Consider the following 19,828-nt stretch of genomic DNA (forward strand, 5'->3'; position numbering starts at 1 on the left):
ATGCCTTTTGGCTTGAAAAATGCCAGTGCCACCTATCAACAAGCAATGAATACAATCTTCCATGATCTTCTAAATGTCATAATGGAGGACTATGTTGATGACATTCTAGGAAAATCTAAGACATGTGATTCCCAGATTGTTGTGCTTACCATCATTTTTGAAAGGTTGGAGAAATACAAAGTGTGCCTTAATCTAAAGAAGTGTGTCTTTGGGGTCCTATCAAGAATTTTTTTAGGTTACATAGTGTTAAGTAGAGGTATTAATGTAGATCCTACCAAAGTGAAAGCCATCATGGAAATGCCTCCACCTACTACATTGAAACAACTCTGCAGTTTCAAAGGGAGGTTATAGTCCATCAGACAGTTTGTGTCCCAGTTAGCAGACAAGGTTCATCCACTCCAACATTTGCTTAAAAAAGACATTAAGTTTCAATGGGATTTCCTATGTTAGAAAGTATTTCATCAAGCTAAAGTATACTTGGCTAATCCACCAGTTCTAGTCCCTCCAATTGTAGGATGACCATTGATTCTATACATTTCTGCCACTTTAGTTACCCTAGGTGCTCTTTTAGCACAACTAGATGAAAAAGGTAATGAGCAAGCCATATACTATCTTAGTCAAACATTAGTTGGCTATGAGTTGAACTACACTACTATTGAGTGAGCTTGTTTGGCGGTAGTCTTTTGCACACAAAACTATACCATTATATGCTTAATCACACTACACATCTCATTTCCAAGATAGATCCCCTCAAATATTTTCTATCAAAAGCTTCCTTCACTGGTTGACCTACAAAATGGGTCTCAATTTTAAGTGAACTTGACATTGTCTATAAATATCACAAGGCCATTAAGGGACTACTAATTGCAGACCAACTTGTCAAAGCTCCTCTTCAAGGAGATCATCCTATTATAGCATATTTTCTAGATGACATAGTTATGACTGTTACACCTAGTACACAATGGAAACTATATTTTGATGGCTCCTTCACACAAAAGGTATCGAGGGTAGGAGTTTTTTTTGTTACACTACAACAAGACATTATTCCTACATCTTATAAAATCTCATTCCTTAGCACAAAAAACATAGTTAAGTATGAAGGATTAGTAACAAGGCTCCATCAAGCTATCAAATGGAATTTTAAGAGCCTACTTGGCTTTGGAGACTCCTAATTGGTCATTAGGCAAGTCGCAAATAATACCAAACAAAGGATGGCAAGTTCTTACCATATCACTGGATAGTTGAAGATCTCAAAAAAAACTTCACTGAGATAGTCTTTCAACAGATACCAAGGAGTAATAACAAAGTAGTAGATGCTATGGTCACCATTGTCTCTATGATCACCATGCTTGAGTATAGTCCTAAGTGTGAGTTTCTTGTTGATAATATTTTTCTTCTTGCTTATGAGCAATCTGAATCAGAGCTTGTGTGTGATATTATTGGTCTTGAGTCTCCATGGTACTCTAAAATTTTTGCCTACCTTTGTCACAAAACAATCCCCATAGCCCTTTCCAAAAACCAAAGGCAAAACTTCAACTATTGCACTACCTGATGTACTATCCTAGGTGATACAATTTCTTGAAAACACTTCAATAGAACCTTCCTCCAATGTCTCAGTTTAGATGAAGCCAGAATGATGTTAGAAGAGGTTCATCAATGAATTTATGATACCCATTCTAGTGGCCTTACATTAGCAAAAAAGCTTCTTAGAATGGGTTACTGTTGGCCTACTATGGAGGTTGATGCTTATCATTTTGTGAAATGTTGTATTCCTTGTTAGCAACATGGAGATTTGATACAGACTCCCACCCAAGAACTTCAACCCACCATCACACCATGGCCCTTTTCTCATTGGGGATTTTATCTTGTTGGTCAAATGTATCCAAATTTTGAAAATGACCACAAGTATATTATTGCCGCCACTGAGTAATTCAAAAAGTGGGTCGAGGCTATCCCTTTAACCTACACACCCGAAAAAGGTTTCAAAGTTCATCTTGAACTACATTATCCATCATTTTAGTATCCCTCACAACATCATGACTAATAATAGAACTCCTTTAAAAAAAGAGGAAGTTGCCAAATTATGTAGGAAATTCAGAATCACCTAGCATTTTTCCATCAAATACTTCCCCTAGGGAAATGGCCAAGCTAAAGCCACCAATAAAACCATTTTAAAAATCCTACGAAAAATCATTGATGCAGCTGGCTATGATTGACACCTCCAATTTTCTCCCATCCTTTGGGCCTATCGCACCTCCATCTATACCCCTATAGGAGCCACCCCATTTTCCCTTTTTTATGGTTCTAAAGCTAATTTACCCATTGAAATTGAGCTCCCTTCCCTCAAAATCTCTCTCAAGAAGCTAATGTTTGAAGAAGAATACTGAGTTGCTCACTTGCAAGATCTGCAACTCCTTGATGAGAGACACCTCAATGCCCTAAACCACCTCTGCGTGTATCAAAATTGCCTTCAACTCTAGTTTCACAAAATAGTTAGACCTCAGGAATTTGAGGTGGGTGACTTAGTTTTGTAGCACAACATGAGGAACCTCTAGAACCATGAAAAAAAAGGAAAAATTTGAAGCCAATTGGTTTGGTCTATTTATCATTGTAGCTAAATATGGTTCTGGGGCATATCAAATTGCCACTTCAAAGGGAGATCTACTCCCTAAGCCTATAAATATCCAACACTTCAAGCAGTTCTATGCTTGAGTTCTGTAGTTCCTGATAGTGTTGTTTTAGTTTTGCAAAAATCCAAAAAAATCATAAAATCAAAAAAACTCCAAAAACATTTGTAAAATGTTCCTGAAGAAATAACTAAAAAGAGGAAAAAGTTCCTAAAAAATGTTTGTTGATCCATTATCTATAAGGCTCATCTCACTTCACCATATTCCACCATTTCATCCCGTCTTTGTGTAGAAGTCCTATCTAACTTGCACTTTCCATGCATGCAATAAAAGACCTCTTGTCTGTGAGGCATCTGTTCACTTCCATCTTAAAAAAGACCTCTAGTCCATGAGGCATTTCCCCTTTGAGTGTTTGTCCTAATCTCATTACATTGAGCTTTTTTGCACACAATAGTGACTGCAAAAAAACCTAAACAAACTCACCATTAATGATTCAAGAAACTCATTCTTTTCATAGCCCTTGCCAACAAAAATTTGTGACAACAACATCCAACAAACAAATTTTCATAAGATGAATCCTTCCTATACATGGCACTACAACCTTCACTTTTGAGACTTAACATTCCTAGTAGGAATTGTGGACTAAATGACTACTTGATCATGTGGTCTCTTTTGTTTCATTTCATTTTGTGTGTTAGTAGTAGCCTTTTACGGTGTGTCTTAATCTTCCATATTTTGGTATCACCTGAATGGTTCCAATTAACTACACTATCATTTGCAATATGATTTAATATATGCATGTCAGTTTTAGGTTATGGTTATGCATTACTCATTGGGGGCAACAGGTTAGCACACTTTCCACCAAAGATCCCTAAAAAGACTTTGGGTGTGTCTAGACCTCTTTGATGCGTATATGTCATTTGTTTTATCATGACTATGCAAACTACATCTATCATCCTGAAGTATCTATTATGTTGAGATTCTAGTCCACACAAAGGAATCTTGTCATCTATGCTTCTATAGCATATGGTGCATAAATCCTTTTGAAAAATCAAACTAGGGTGTGCTCTCCCATATAAACACAACTGAATCCCTTGGTATAATGTAGTATAGGACTTCATTACACTCTACTTGAGACAAGGGTTCTGTTTATCCCCCCCCCCCCCCCTCCTATGCTAAGCTACTTGATTTCTATGAGTGAAATATTTGACACTTGTCCATTCATTAGGTTCATTCATATTTCACATTTACACTTTAAGTTTGCATCATTTCACTTTACATTCATGATTAGTCTATCTTTTTCTATTATTGACATCTTCATTTAGCATACATTCTTTGTCATATTGGTACATTCATTACATTATACATTTCATTCATTGTTAGATCACATTATTTATTGATTAAATTAATCCATTAAGTACATGCATTATAACCATTACATTTAGTGACATATACATCATGATACATGTAAAGCAAAACATATAGTAAATCCATACATGTAACATAACAAAGTGCATTTATCTCATATCTCACCATAGGACTTGCATTATCCACAAATTAGTCATCATATATGCATCATAGGAAACATAACATCACACACATCTTGCATCACAATGTTAGTAATAACATCATAAATATCACATGCATAAGAGACCATCATCCATATACTTCTAGGCTCACCGAATCATGTCATATATATCAAAAGAATAAGTGTCCATGTACAATCTGTATACAAAAAATAATATAGTATATAGTGCATAATGCATCATCAAAAAATCACTGCATCTACATCACTGTATCAAAACTACTCACTGTAAAGATCATGTCATTGGCTTTGAGGGCCTTGGCCCTCTTGTACCCCCTCCTCATGGAGGCTTGCTCTATCTAACTGATGACTCTAATCTCTAAAAGCCCGTTATGGCCCATGAGCTAGATGCCTTCTGAAACTCTAGTTGTTGCTAATCTATCAACATGACATCATTATACAAAATCTTATAATAACCTACCTCTCACAAGGCTCATGCCTCATGTCAGCATGCAGTTAGGGCCTCCTGCATCATTGTCACCATCCCCCTAGCTTGTACCATCTATCTGGAAATATGTCACTGGCCATGATAATTTTCCACTTGCCTCTAATGAGTCTCCCTCTCTATCCATAGGGTGGCCACCTCCTCCCAAAGAGTGTCTATCTTAGCCAACTCATTCATCTCAACATGCATGGTGAAGTCACTGAACTCTCTTGCATCTATCCTAGCCTGCAGTATTTTAAAGGCCACCTAGGCATTGTCTTTCCTAGCTCTCTCTACTTGTACCTTAGCCTATATCTAGGCAAGCTTTGTCTGGAGGTTGTCCCATTCAGCCCTCACTAGCTTTGTATCATCCTACTCAGGTGACCCCGGTGGTACCTGTGGACCTGGCTGTGGCCCCTGCACTAATGGCAGCCCTGCTAGTGCTAGTCCTCTCCTTTGATAGACTCTATGCCCTAGTGGACCCTAATGTACTCCCTACCCTAGTTGTAGCACCACCACTTCTTGTCCCCCATATCCTACCCCATCTCCTCTGCCCTGTGCCTTGTCTATTGATGGTGGTGCTCCTGGTACTATCAATCACACTAGCTAATGGGACATCCACCATTGTGTATAGGTGGGTGTCATCCCTGCATCTCCCCGGTCTTGTATGTGAACCTTGGGAAATGGCTGCATACCACACCATGATATCCTAGAAAATATCAGAGAGGTCCCATGTCCCCATGGTCTCCCATACTCTTGGGATACCACTGGGTATAGAAATCTATCAGGCACAACATTCTAAACCCGTCTAAACTGTCACTGCACCCTACAAGGCATATACTGCATAACAATGTGACTGGTCCAACTGATAAGCCAATAGTCTATCTCTGTGTAAGGAAGGTAGAGTTGATCCTTGCTATCATCCTCTCCCCCTACTAGTAGTATAGCCCCCTACTGCTTACTACCATTGTATGGGGTCTAGTCAAACATAATAATATCATCTAGACATATCCTCCAAAATTCAACTAACTTGGTTGAGGTGTACTGGATCAGTGGCCTATATTGACATGTATAAGACTCACAAGGTTGTTGAGTCTCTCACCTTATAAGAGGGCATGTTACACCTATGTGCTCCCATGATCACACCATTAGAAATGTCAATCTTAGACCTATGGTCTGTTGTGTCCTATAGGCACACATGTTTAGATCATGGTATAGCTGGGTCAAGATAGTTTGACCATAGTAGAAGACCACATCATCATCTTTTAAAAGAGTGCTCAATGCTCATGTCTAGCCAATTGAAAACCCATGCCTAGCATGGTCTGGCACCATCCTCCATATTAGTGGGGCAAGATAGAGAGCAAGTCATGGCAACCTCTTCTCTAATGCCTCCCTCCATGTCAAGCATGATCTCTAAATAGGTAATCACTATTGTTGTCACCTAAAAGACTCTCATAGATAGGAATCTACACCCTCTATTACATACTCAGGATATCTCCCATGGATTGGCACTCAAAGAATCTACCACACATCAAGAAGAGTAACCATCACCTCTCTAGTAGGCAGATGGAATCTAGAGGTCAGTGTATGCCACCACTCTATAAGTGCAAAAATATGCATTGATTCCACCCTCAAATCAAGCCACTCATGGATGTGCTCCAAACTACATAGCCTTAGGTGACCCCACTCTTCCTTTTTGAGTGTCTCTCCTAGTACCATCATAGCTGGTTAGTGATCCAATGACTAAAATGTCACCTTCACCATCTATAACATAGACATGCAATGGTCAATATATCATTTATTTCCTACTCTTTTTGCTTATCTAAGCATGGGACATCATATTTTATTCACCCCCCGGTCATCCCCATCACCTAATTTTATTGATTTTTCCAAATTGGTGAAGATGCCAATCCACATAGATGTGGATCAATGAAGATGAAAAACTGTGGAGACATCAAACTCACATCTCTAGCGACTCCATAGACACTGGTTTTCCCATCGATGGCTGCTAGACTATCATCTATAGAGACAATGACATAGAGATCATTGTTGTTGACCTCATGTCTACATCTTGTTTCCCCCTTTTGGCATTTGCATAGATGATAGGATAAAGTCTATCATCTTCAAAGACAATAGGAAGAATCCCATCATCTCTGCAATGCTTATAACCCTATTTTATCATCTGCAAAGATGATAGAGCAAAGAACTATCATCTCTACCTTGACCCCATTTTGTCCCCATTTAATGTACAATAAATGCCAAAATTAAATGCATAATTCAAACTTTGACAAATAGGGATAGTTGACTTACAGGTGGACCCATGCTGGCTGACCTCTGGTGCTCCCAGATGCACTCTCCAAGCTGTAGTCTCTTGATCGGATCCATCCTTTTCATTAGTTCTATGCTCTATAGGTGTACAAATGAATCTTCCATCTGCCCCTTGGAGGCTTATATAAGCCCTTCAAGGTCCCCTTTTGAGCTTGTACCCTTTCCTTGGCCATGTTGACCCCTATTTATCCCCAAGTCATGCAAAATGTTCATCTATGCCTTCTTCCTACTCTTTCTTTTGTTCTAGAGTCCTTTTCACAAAAATTGCCCAAAATTTATTTTTTTGCTCCATTTTTACGATGGGGCACCCTCCTCCCCTATCACCATTACGACATAACTCCTAGGACTCCTATCCTCTTTAGGGAAACTTATATATATATATATATATATATATATATATATATATATATATATATATATATATATTTTAATATAATGTAGTCTCGACATCACATCAAAGAGGGGCAAAATGTAGATGCTTAAAATCATCCCAAATGCTGTATTAATTCATTTAATAATTCTTTTGATATTATAGTTAATTAATTATATTTCTCATATTCTTCTACCTATTTAATTAAATTTATTTAATTAAATAGGTTCACTTTCCTAATGTATTTAAATTTAATTTAAATACATCCCCTCTAATGTATTAAATTTATTTAACGTATAGTGCTCTATAAACCCCCTTTAAATAAAATTCAATTTATTTAATCCCCTCCACTTTATTAAATTCTTTAATCCTATGATTAAGTTAAATGTTATTTAATTTAATCGTAATCTCATCCTAAAAACCTAGTCCACACTCATTACTCTCATCCTACTAAGCCCACCCATTAATTAATCCCACTTAATTATCCTAAATACCTTTCTAAACACCTTTTAGCTCCTAAGTGTTTTCTCACACATGTGTGAAAAAATCAAGATCTAATCAAGATTCCAATTTATTATTTCATTCACAACTCTTACAACTCTTACACATTTTCCCCCCTTTCCTTTCTCCAAGGTTTCTCACATGTGTGAGCAAACCTTGACCCATCACATTCACTGAAAAGGCTTGTGTTGACCTTTGCATGGCTTGTCTCCTTAGTCCATGTGTCTCCCTTATAAGACCTATATGGATGCCACATAGATGCCACCTCCCCAAGCCCTCTTTGAAACCTATAAATAGAACCCTTGTCTCAAGCATTTTCCATCTCCCTCATTTGCATTGTTATCATGCTAGTTTAGAGTTAGAGCTTTCTAGTGAATTTAGAGATTTTCTATGCATTGTTACTAACCCCTTGGTAATTTCTAGATTTCATTTCATTGTTGTATTGATAGTTTAGTTTTCTTTCTTGCATTCAACTCCACTTCTTATGATGTTTCGAGAATGGCTTCTTCCATAGCCTCCTCTTGAAACATTCCTCACTCATCTTAGTTAGATTCATATCTCATCTTCCATTGCATTTTGCATTTCAAACTCTTTGGGATTCAAATTGTTGTGTTTGGGAGAGCACATCCACATCCCTCCAACTAGAGCACACCAACAATGTTCACATTGGGTGCCATTGTTGAGCTACTATTAGGTTGCGTGGGAATTTAGTTGTTAGTTTTTTAGCTTAGTAAAACACAATTTTTTAAGTTATTTCATTGGTTGAATCTTTCTTATATGAACATGTACAACTAGCTTTGCCTTGTTTGAGCATGCCCTTGACAAGTAGGTTTTTCATGTATACAACAATGTTTAAATATTTCAAACCTAAATCACTAATGGTTGCCAGCTGCAACTTCATGAGATCTTTCCATGTTGCAAAGTTGTCCTTTTTTGACTTGGGAGTCTCTCTTCTATAAGACATTCTAATCTTTAGCTTAGGTGCTTGAAACCTTCTCTACAAGAACCAAAAGCTCTGATACCAATTTTTGGAAATATATCAGGAGTAATTGAGAGGGGAGGGATAAATCAATTACCACAAAAATAAATCCTAGATCCCTTAGATGTCAATAAAAATCAAAACTATATTCTACTATTATTCGGCAAACACACAGGCACTCGATTTACATTAGCAAAATGTTGTAACTTGGCAAGCACTGAGAATTAACTATAACTTGGCAATAACTGAATGAATTTATCTTAATGTGATTAACTTTAAACTTATCTTAGTTTCATATACTTAAAAGAAATAGTATGAACATAAATGACACCAAAATTTAATGCGGAAACCCAATTTGGAAAAACCACCAATTGTAACTAGTTACTGATTTTCACTCTTTGGAAGTGAGCCTTGTTAGGAGCCAACCCTATTAAAGGTTACAAAACACACTATTAGTTATGGCCCTATTAGAGGATTTGATCACCCTATTAGGAGTTGCCTTGTTTGAGGCCTTTAGACACCTCAATCTAGAAATGCTAGCTTGTTAGAGGATTTACAAATAGTTGTTAAGTGAACTCTATTAAGAGATTTGCATCACTACTATAATGGTTAGAGAGTAACAATGAAATGACCTAATTTTTTATACAACTAAATTGCTGATTATAGATCTCAATTTTGGCTTGTATACTTTATCCTTTTTGATCAAATGTATCTTTGCAACTCAACAAGGATATTCTTCTTATCCTTCTAATTCTCTTCCCCTAAGCATCTTCACATCTTCTTTTATGCTCCACACATTTAATTCTCAACTTGACCTTATATTTATATCTCACACATTGTCAAGTCGACTTGAATACAACTTAGAATACTTAATATTCATCTCTAAAGTTGGCTAGAACCAACAAACAAATCAACTAAACTCAATATATGCCAGAACAGGAAAATCCTTCATTAGCCAACCTTGCTTGATAGGCACTAACTCATAAATGATTTTCCTATGTTAACTAAGTGAACTTGATTAACATTACATATCCAAAAAATTCCTTCAGTAACCTAGTGAGCTCGGTTAACACTAGCTCCATGGAAAATATTTCCTTTATTAAACAAGTGAGTTCACTTAACACTCAATTTCTATGAACTTTCCTTTGTCGCCCGACTGAACTTAGTAGAAATTGTCTTCTGAACTTGGCAAACTCTGGAATGCTTGGTAGACAAAAGAAACTATGTTCACCACTCAAGTGATCTTGGCATACACTTATTGACAATGATATGACATCTTGTGTAACGTCAAAGAGAATACAAAATTAACCAATTATTTTCAACAAGTAGTAACACCAAAGAAAAGTGGAGAATGAAGTTTACTATCAAATTCAGGTTTCCCTTTCCAAGGATGTATAATATTATGGATTGTTTGAGTAGATTTGAATAATTTATAAAGCTATATTTGAAGAGTGGATATCAACCGATTTGGATTGGAGAAGAAGATGAATGAAAGGTAGCTTTCAAGACAAGGGAATGCTTTTATGAGTGGCTCATCATAACTTTTGGGCTAACCAATGTGCCAAACATATTCATGCATCTCATGAACATGGTATTTAAAGATTTTTGGGTAAGTTTATTATTGTTCACTTGGATAATATTTTGATCTTCAATAATACATTGGGTAGTATATAATGCATATCCGTGGTCTTTGAGACATTAAGGTAGATAAGTTGTTGATTAACTTGAAGAAGTACAATTTTAATTAATGCGAATAGATTTCCACAATCCATGATAGTTATTCTAAGTTTTTGGATTAGATTGTGTGAAGATTTTTCCATCAACGTTTCGAATCACACTATGTGATCCATCATTAGGATGAGAGAGCAGGAGGTGCAAAACAATGTAAGTTGGAAAAATCTTCATTGTTTTGCACCTCTTGCTCTCTCATCCTGATGATGGATCATGTAGTGTGATTCAAAATGTTGATGGAAAAATCTTCACACAATCTAATCCAGAAACTCAGTTTAACTAAGTACAATTTTGTAGAGGAGTTAGTGTACCTTGGATTTTTCATCTCAACACATGATCTTAAAATGGACCAAAAAAAGTGAAGGCCATCCTTAAATGACCTGATTGAAGGAGTTATACTAAGCTAAGATCATTTTATGGACTGGCTAGATTTTATAGGAAGTTTATGAAGAATTTTAGTAGTATTTGTGGACTCCTAATTGAAACAATGAGAGATGATAGAAAAACATTTAAGAAGACTACATGAGCATTATTTTTTTTTGATTTTCTAAAAACAAAAGTTACAAAGCATCATCTTTTGGAATTTTTACATTTTAATAAGGTATTTTAAGTAGCTTGAGATTCTTGTGGCAAAGCTATTGGAGCTATTTTAAGTCAAGAAGGTATACCCATTGAATATTTTAGTGAGAATTTGAATGCTACCAAAATAAATTATTCTATTTAAGATTAAGAGTTTTATGCTATAATTCATGAATTGAGGAATTAGAGACATTATTGTTAGATAATTGAGTGGGGGTGGGGGCGGGGTGTGGGGGGGGGAGGGAATCAGTTATTACTAGTTATCCTACATGCCTTAAAAAAACATTTTAGTACCAAATTAAACTTCTTAAAATTTTAGATCAACAACTTGATAACCCTATCAAACATCATTAATCAAATTAATTTCATCTTTGCATCAAACTGGAAACTTAATATACCTTACTATCTCTTAATATATCGAGTATTAGATTAATCATCTAGCTTATATCAAGTTGTAGCAATAAAAGAATAATATGAAATAAACTTGCAATACAATAAGCATTCACACATTTGACATAAGCATTTAACATGGAAACCCTATAAAGGGAAAAACCACCTTTGGAAGTGACAAACCAAATAATTTTACTCTTCTAATCTATGCTCTATTAGGAGCCAACCTTGTTAAAGGTTACATACACATTTTTAGTGTGACCTTGTTAGAGGTTTTTGACTAAAGATCATCTAGAACTTATCACTCCTTGACATTTCTAAAGAATGGTCTTCTCTAAAGGACTTATAAAATATTACTATTGAATGTTACCATATAGGATTTCAAAGACTTGTTAGGTCCACTCAGTTAAGATATTTTTCTACTACAATGGTAAGAAAGTAACAATGAAATGATCTATAGGTTTTAGCACTACCTTTCTTGTTTAGATCTCTCCTTCATTTTATCTCTTCGTTATGATCCCTTTTTAATTGATAAACACACTCACACTTAAACCTAGAATTTCCTCTTCTTGATCTTTAGAATACTATTTTTCTTGGTTCACCTTCTATTTTCCTTCTTCTTCAACTTCAACAACCACCAACAATGATCAACAACAAGAAAAATCTTGTTTAATACAAAATTTTCTATTCGAAAATCTTTGAGATTTTTCCTCTTAATCATGATCCTCATATCTTCATTAGTTTTAGATTCAATGAATCTAGACGCTCGAGAAGTATAACTCTGCCTTGAACTTTCTGCTTCAATTCAAATTTTTAATTCTCCTTCATTAAATATTTGAATTTCTCCAGTTGTTGATCTCATAATTAACTTTGTCCTTATCCTTGAAACTTCTCAAAACTTCTTAATTTTCATCAAATGTCAGCCTCAGATTAAATATTTTCTAAACTTTTTTTTTTCCTGTACATGCTCGGTGAAAACTACAACTTGCTTATTTAATACTTTACTCAGTTAACACTAAAATTCAACATTTCCTTTCCAGATGCTTAGTGATATTTTTAGTAGCTCTATTAATATTGTATTCCTTCATTCACCATGCAAATTGTCTTGTATATATATATTTCTTAAGATAATGTAAAGCAATCAAACCAACATTATATTGTTAAAGTTTAAATTATTGAAGTGTGCATTGAATAAAATATATTTATCAACACTCTAACTCATGATACTTTCTTCAAATTATCTAGATCAATCAAATGCAATGACACTTTATTGAATTAGCATAATGTCCAACCAATTAAGGCTTGACATTAATGCAAACATAACACCTGCTATGACTCTTACACATACATTAACTTAATTACCATTTGGGGACAAAAATACCCCCCTCTAGTATTGATGACAATACATAAGCATAATATTTTACATAAGATAACATAACATTATAAGATAATCAAATTTATGCATTTACAACATCAAAACTCTTCATCTCCTTGACTTCATTCAGCTTGTTTACAATAGGTTAAGTATTAGATTCTCCACTTTGACAAATTCTCCCCTCTTAGGTGCACTTCACTTTGTATTCAATAACATCTTCAACAACTTGTCAAAACAATCTTCATGCTTCTGATTTCAGCTTACTCATCTCCCTTATTGCTTTCTCCCCCTTCTTACTAGTTCTCTCCACCTATGACAACAATGTCAAATGTAACTATAACTTCCAATGTCAAACTCATAAACCTTTTAGTAGTACCTTGTACCTTGCATGTACTATTTACATTAGTTTCATTATAATGACTTTCACGATGAGAAAATAGTCCCCAAAGAGTGAACTTTTGCATCAACTCTAGAAAGATATATCTAATCATCCATGAATTAATGCAATACACATCCTTTCTTAGTTGATATTAGATAGGGGAAAGACCCTTGACTTACCTCTTAGATACTCAAAATCATCCTTAAGCAATGAATTTGTCAATATATTTGTAATTTTCTCCTTAGAATTCACATACTCTGCCTCACTTGCTTCTCTTATACTTTCTTTGTCAAGTAATGATACTTGATAGATATATGTTTTGGTTTTGCATATATCACATGATTCTTGGATACATTTATTGCACTTATGTTATCACAATAGATAGTGACAGACTCAATTACTTCTTGCATTCCTTCTAACAATTACTTAGTCCAAATAATATTTGAACAATTAATTGCAACAACATATTCAACTTCAACTATAGATTGTGCTATAAAACTCAAATTTTTTTTAAACCATGTAATCAATATTTCTCCTAAAAAGAAAGCTCCACCACTTGTACTTTTTCCATTATCAACATTTCCAACCTAATCAACATTAGTGTTGACTCTAAGTTCCAAATCATGTTCCTCTTTGTACCACAATCCATAGTCCTCTATTCCTTTCAAGTATCTAAACATCCTTTTAACAACAAGATATACAACTACTCCTTTGTCATCATCAGTATCTGAGTCAATGTCCTCCTCCTCATCTATATAGCATGAATTCTTCCCTTCATCTGTGTAGTTCTTGTTCCTTCTATATTTATCATCGTTCTTGTCATTATTGTCACTCTTGTGCTTGTTGGGATTGCAAGGAAACTTGCAATAAAGAATATAATTGTTTCCACATAACCCATCATAGATCTAAAATAAACATGGAAGTAAAATCCACATGCAAGAGAATCGACAACATACACACAAAGTGTGACACAAGATATACCTTGGAAAACCCTCATTGAGTGAAAAACCTAGCCTCCAAAAGCATCCATCACCATGTATTATTTAGCAAAAAACACCATTGCAGTACAACCATGGAAGCCTTCAATGCCATAGCCACCACCAACAAAACTATGTGAACAAGCATGAATCCACACATCCCATGCCATGCTTCCAACCTTCAAACATGCTCCCTTGACTAAGCTATCAAGCCTTAACCCACTTGACTCTTTTCTTTTTTCCTTTTGTCTTCACACACAACAACTACCCTTGTGGCTACTTATATAGTAGCAAGTCCCACAAAACCACTAAGTGGTATTACATAAACCATGTGCTACCTAACCCATTGACCCCACATTTAATATTGAAATTTTAATTTTTTTTCCAATATTAAATAATTACATGAAATATTATCGCAATGTTACAAAACAACTCATTAAGTATATCACATGAGAATCTTTACATGTTGCACGCCCATCTAGATGCAACATTGCATAATAATAAAATAATATAATATAACAATATTATGCAATGTCTATAACACCCATTATCTCAACAATCTTCCACTTGTTGTATACATTGCATAGGGTCAATCTGTAGCCACATAAATGAACAAGGGAACAATCCCTCCTAGCACATCCACCATCATGGATCAAAGTACACCATGTGCTCCATCTTGGTACCCAAAACAAAATCAAAGTATCCAACATCTCAAACATCAATGAATCCACCTTCTATTATGCCACTATTACTAGACATACATAGAAGTCATCCAAAGAGAGAGCCACCCAACCGTTGCATTAGAAGATCATAAAATCCTCTACCAACTGAAATTCCAAGCACAAAAACTTGATCCAAAAGTAATCACATGTATTTGTAGTTTTCAAAATATCCATAGCTGAAATAACATCCACAACAAGTGCCAAACCCATCCAACTATCCATACCTCCAAAGGTATACCAAGTGAATCTCACATCATCAACATATAAAATCTATAACCTGCAATCACAAGCCTTAAGAGAAATACCTACCACATATATACCAAGAAGATCCAACTACAAAAGATAATGTCAAATCTATAACCAATCCAATCACAACATCTCAAAGAAGTGAATCCATGTAGTCTTAAGGACATCCACAATACATAAATTGATAATCTACAAGAACAAATCTCATGAAAAATCTCCAATGCTCTCCCAAGTTCTCCATAACCAACACAAAGGAAAGAGATAAAGGAATAACCATGTCATCTCCCACATGAAATACATGAGCACAAACCAATGATCACAATCTCTAAGCAATCTCAAATCCAATGTAAGTGAAACTAAACATCAAGGAAGATAACCAAGACTAGAGAAAAACTATGCAAATTATGACCTGTATCATGCCCTTCTATACACACCTCTACATGTAAACCGTGAAAGTATGATCTCTTCTATTAAATCCCAATAAGAAGCCACAATAATACCCAAACCATACAATTTAACTAATCATGGATGTAAGTCTCTCACAAGAAGATCAAACTCATAAACCATTCGTAATCCAAGGAATATGCACAATATAAAACCATCTCCCAAACTCAACCAACATAACAACATATGCATAAGCAGATAACCAATGCTAAACCATCTCTCAAATGAACCCTTTAGAACTAACTCATGTAATGTAGCTCAAGATCCATATCCATGAAAGATAAGCATAAACATAATACACTTAAGATAAACAATGGACTATACCTCTCAAGTAGAAAACCATCGAGTAGACCAAGAGTGGGGAATCAGAATGCTCATCAAGATATCCAAGTCTCCAACCAAGACTCATCTAAGAACAATCTCCTCTCAATTCCATATTAGGTGAATACCCCTCAAACTTCTTATTGAAACCAAACAATTGTCCCAACAAATACTTCTCTAAGACAAATCAACATCACCACCATCTCTAAGTATCTATGAGCACCTGTAACCAATCAATCCATGCCAACTCCAAATGCAACATAGAAATATCATGAAGTATCTAGCTTATGATCAATGTACTCAATACCAAGAAACTAAACCAAGATCATTGTCAAAGTTTCAACCATTTCCTCAGGAACATAAACATGACAACATGATCTAACCATCTCAACTAAAGAGATAACATGTTTCATATTAACATAATATAACATGTCAAAACTCTAAATGTGTATCAAGCTTATACCATGACATAATAATAAAACCATCCTCACACCAAGGATAACATGCCAAAACTCTAAGTGTGTATCAAGATTATACCATGACATAATAATAAAACCATCCTCACACCAAGGATAACATGTCAAATGAAAGCATAAACCACACCTTTAGTAAGAACTCTGTGAGTCCTCAAGATGTAACCATCTCCACACACCATGAAGAAAACCATCTCCACATACCATGAAGAACCATCTCCACACACCATGAAGATAACAAGTGCACCATACAAATGTCAAAGGTGCTTTTGCAAAAACAAGATCTAAAACAAACCTCCAACACCTGCAAACACTCAATAAATAACAATGCCAAAAAACTCCCGCTCAATTGTGGTACAAAGTCACCTATGGCATCATAAAATCCATCTCCTACATGAATATCTTCCAAGTTTACACTCACACAACAAAATTTTAGCACCAAGTGAAACCAATAATATACAAACCAAATCAAGAACTAATCTTGCACTATCACCCCATCACCGCCACAAGCTCCCACTAAATTATGTATCCAAGCTATCCATGACATCATGATGAAAAACTATCCTCTAACCATGCGAATCAACCAAGGCATTGAGCCATAAAAGAACTCAAAGTGCACATCATGAGCTCCTCAAAAGAAACCAAATAATCGTGATACTCAACCAAGAAGATATATCACCATAACCAAATTAGTCCATGAATCGAGCAACTCAATCTCAAAGTGTTAAACTTGTCAGCATAAAATAGTCAACCACAATCCTCCACCATGACTATACTTGGTAACAACATCTCATGCCCTTCTACATGAAGAAAAAATAAATCAAAAAATCATGTAGCTTAGGCCATAGAAAACCAAAAATCCAAGCCACCAATCTGAATATGCATTAATAATGAAAGATCAATGAGAAAAGACAACCCATATCAAAGCCATAAATGAAACCTATAAGTATAGACCACTTACAACACTACACAACTTGTAGACCCAACAAATCATCATACATATCCAAATCAAACACTGATAACCATATCATCATGAGACCAATCTAAAATATGAATTGAGCATACAATGACATCAAATCTTAAATCTCCAAAATATACAATGTCATAAACTCATAATGTTACCATAGTCAATTATATCATAAACTGTTCAAATTAATATATCACCAAATAAACCATGCCAAACCTACACCAAATCTGAACCAATATGTAGAGCTCTCCAAGAGCTTTCTGTTGACTACTTGAAGTCCAAAATCCAACTTCATATGCCTAAGTTACACCCAAATATGTGCTCAAAATAAAAAACATCTAACTTTTGGGCTCTTAAAACCTAACAAAATATAAAAATCACAGAACCAAACCTACACCACTTTGTAGTTCTATGAATTATCTTTCCAAATCCTATAAGAAGTCTAAAGTCTGACATCCTGAGAGAAAGTTATGGTCATTTTACTAAGACAGTTTTTTTACCATTTTCACTGTGATTTTTTTTTTTTTGTGACAAATTTTTTTGACAAGATTAAATTTGATGGCCATCACGAGCTAAAACTAAAAAACTCTTTCATTTACTCTAAAGATGGCCAAACTAGGGCATATTATATATCAAAATTTATGGAAACATCAGCCTGGATCCAATGGCGAGGTTTTTTTTTACCCGAGAGGTCATTTCTACAAGCTCTCCCTAAAATCCTCATTTAAATGAAACATCTAAAAAATCTTTTTGTCCAACAATTTCATATGCCCAAAATCTACCACTATCCCATAATAACAACAAATCCAAAACCCTCAGATCTATAATAAACAACTCATATATCTTTCTCTTTCTTTTATCCTCTCATGCATTTCCATGGATTCAATCTAGGGTTACAATAATAAAACCATAGCTTTGATACCACTTTTAGAAAAATTGTAATAAAGAATATAACTATTTCCACATAACCCATCATAGATCTAAAATAAACATGGATGTAAAATCCACATGTAAGAGAATAGACAACATACCCACAAAATGTGACACAAGATATACCTTGGGAAACCCTTAGTGAGGGAAAAACCTAGCCTCTAAAAGCATCGTTTCTTGAATTGTAGACACTCTTATAGCATAAATAGGCAATAGTGTTCTAGGAACTTTACTTATAACTTCTTCATTATTGATGACTTATGTAGTAGTTTTGATATCAATCACCACTTCTTTGATTTGGTTCACATATCAAACTATGTTTTCACTTTCTTTCATCCTCATGTCATCATATTTGCCTCTCAAACTTTTTTCTTTAGCTCTCAATACATTCTGATCCCCACCATGCACAAGTGTCATCTTGTCCCACATTTCTTTAGTAGTAACATATTTTTAAAAATCATCAAACTCAACATCATTCAATGCAGATGCAATCTCAATCATCAAACTATTGTATTCTTTCTTATGGTTCATCTCCTCTACTATCATAGGAGGTTTTGGAGCAGTGTATTGATGGTCTAAGTAATATAGGGAATTGTGTCCAATCCCAGATAGATGTAGCCTCATCCTTCTTTTCCATGAAGAGAAATTCTTATTTTTTTTTATATTTGGTACCTCTCCCTTATACATTTTTTTTGGGTCAAAGTTCTTCCTTCAAGCACTCAGCTCTAACACCAATTGTTAGAAAACTAAGAGCACAGATGAATAAGTTATAACTAGTTATCCTACATGCCTTAAATTCACTTTAGGTCCAACTTAAACTTCTTAAACTTTCAGATCAACAACTTGGTAACCACATCAAACATCATTATTCAAACTGATTTCATCTTTGCATCAAATTAAAAACTTAATATACCTTACTAATTCTTAACATACCAAGTATTAGAGTAATTATCTAGCTTGTACTAAGTTAAAATAATAATTAATTAACATGAAATAAACTTGTACAACAATAAGAATTCACAAATTTGACACAAGTATTTAATGTGAAAACCCTGTAAAGGGAAAAACCATCTGGGAATCGACAACCCACTCTTCTAAAGTGAGTTCTATTAGGATCCAACCTTATTAAAGGTTACATACACATTTTTAGTGTGACCTTGTTAGAGGGTTTTTACCAAATATGTGTTGGAAATATAAGATAGACAAGGTTATTGAGAGGGAAGGTGTGAATCAAGAGCCAATAAAACTTTATCTTCACCAATTAATCCTTCATATAATATTCTAATATAATTAAATGCATGAAAGAATGAAAGTAATAAACATTCATAACACTTTGAAACAATATATGACCCATAAATCTTCCAAATAGAAAGTAAAACTGGGGTGGGGATGATACCCACAAGCTTTAGTACCATAGTATAAAGTTAACCTATTAAGGCTTACAATTGATCACTTCTAATGATTTGCCCTATTAGGAGAA

General features: G+C 34.9%; 1 pseudogene; it reads left to right on the forward strand.

The window, feature by feature from the left end:
- Positions 1 to 19,828, forward strand: part of LOC149551551 (septin and tuftelin-interacting protein 1 homolog 1-like) — a 149,559-nt pseudogene that overhangs the window by 121,152 nt on the left and 8,579 nt on the right.

The sequence above is a fragment of the Cupressus sempervirens genome, chromosome 6 (genome assembly GCF_028749045.1).
Source record: "Cupressus sempervirens isolate cs-2001-9-10 chromosome 6, ASM2874904v1, whole genome shotgun sequence".
Taxonomy (NCBI): Eukaryota; Viridiplantae; Streptophyta; class Pinopsida; order Cupressales; family Cupressaceae; genus Cupressus; species Cupressus sempervirens.